We start from the raw sequence: 2,193 nt of genomic DNA on the forward strand, positions 1-2,193 counted from the left end.
CTTGAAATATACTTATTCCTGTTACCATATTAGAACATATTGATTATAATACATTTATATGTAGGGGGTGAATAGAGAGACAAGGGGAAGTACAGGAAGTTTGATCAAATGTGTTATTTCTGAATATTAATAAGGAAGGAGGAAAAGAGCAACAGTTCAGTTCCTGATTAAGGCAGGCCAGTTCCTGTGCAACAAGGACCAGGAGGGATGTGGAACTCAACTCGGTTTAAGGTCAACAATTGAAGATAGAAGCACATGCCCATGGAGGTTCTAAATTTAGGCAGGGCCATGACAATACCAGTAAGAGAAATAGTATGTTCCTTACCAGTAACAGATTGCAGCTTAGAGGGGTTCCTAAACTTTTTTTGCCCAGGACCCCATTTTGATATCTGTAAATTCTCATGACCCCAACCATGTGTAGATATTGTAATTAACAGATAATATTTACTTTTTTATTTGGTGCTATGGCAATCAATTGAGACGCATTCTAACGGTAGGCTATTTCACCATCGCATATACTTTAAATGTGGGGTTATGACAATCAATTGCAGTCTAACATGTTCTTTATCTCACCCCCACTAATGAGGTGGGTGTGCTTGATGCATGTCGCGTCAGGGGGCGTGGCCGACAGTGCGCACCTTATCTCTGCTGTCACATCCAACCTAAATTTAAATGTCGCTTTAATGCAGTCGAGAGCACTGAAGCCAGCTTCACAACGATATGATATGCGAAGGGTACCATGAGTTTTATGGTGCTTTTAAGACAACTGGGAACTCTGAAAAATACGAGGTCAAATCATGACGTCAGTGATCCCCAGTTTGGGAAGTCAAGTTGGTTGAACGTTCAAAAGTGTTTTTCCCCAGTCGACCCTGTCAAGATGCCGCCCGGGCGGCTGTCCATGTCGCCCGTACCGAAACCCGCTACTGATTTGTATTAGTCTATAAATACATTTCTTTTTCAAAAATCGTAATTTCTCTCATGTCTTATTCGACTAGTATTTTTGAAAGTGTAAGGATAATTCATTCATAGTTGTTCTGAAATGTTTATTGCTTGCCAACATTTTACTCCCTCTGTTAATAACACACATACATTATTAATTTCGGTTGCCTATCCTGACGCGAAGTTTGTTCTATAGAAAGTATGACTAGCCACAAAATTAGAAACGGGGGGGATTCTGGCAGGGGGGAGATTTTCGACAACACCGGCATGTCAATTTAGCCAGGATCAAATGAGTAGATCCCAAAGTGCTCTTCCAAGTGTTGGAGGTGAGCAGTCCCACACGAGGGATGACATTTACTTATGTTGTTTTCTGTTACAAACATGTACAGCGGAGGGAAGTGGGCATGGTTCGCTTTTGAAAGACTTCAATTAGAATTATTTCCTCTGAATACACTGAATAATGTTTTTGTATTTACCGTGCATGCTTGCGTTCAGTTTCCCAGTCTGTTACATAGGCAAGGTTACATTTTATTTTCATTACATAGAAAATCAACCAAGTCATTTGTTTTACATCCATTGTGAATGACAACAGTTCCTCTCTCAATGCAGAAGTCTTTCCAGCACTCCCCCCTCGATAACAACTAAGCCTCAGTGTGAAATAGAACATTGGCATGCTCTGATCCCATATCTCCACATAGTTTTGCGAACAGGCGTGTGTATCTATAGCAGTGGTGGTCAGTGCCATTTAAGATGAGGGAGGATGATTTTCTTTTTTATGAGCATGGCCTTATTTCTATTACGAACATATTGGATCACTGTCATTCATATTCCATTCACCCAGTTCAATGTAACAGCGATAGGTTTAGGCTACTACACGATACTCTACTTTTCCCTATAGCCCTCATGCATTTGCTACAACCAACGTAGGTGCACCCAGGTCGAGAGACAAATTTGAGGTCACAGACAGTGACATTAAATACCGCGTTGCTTCTGTTTAAGAAAAACATTTCAACAGAATCGGTGGCATGAATACACCCCTGATAACGTGTGAACACAGTTCACTTTCATAGCAGCCACGTTGTATTCTTTGTCGCATCTATGCGCTCTCCTCCTCTCACCTCTTCCCTTTGCTTGTGGATGCACAACAATGCACAACACATCAGCTGTATGTGACCAGGAGAAAACAACTTTCCAAGCCAAACCGCTACACACAGCCTACATCGTTGTCACCATATTAGCTAAAGTAATGTCATA

The sequence above is a fragment of the Oncorhynchus gorbuscha genome, linkage group LG11 (genome assembly GCF_021184085.1).
Source record: "Oncorhynchus gorbuscha isolate QuinsamMale2020 ecotype Even-year linkage group LG11, OgorEven_v1.0, whole genome shotgun sequence".
In the NCBI taxonomy this organism is placed as follows: domain Eukaryota; kingdom Metazoa; phylum Chordata; class Actinopteri; order Salmoniformes; family Salmonidae; genus Oncorhynchus; species Oncorhynchus gorbuscha.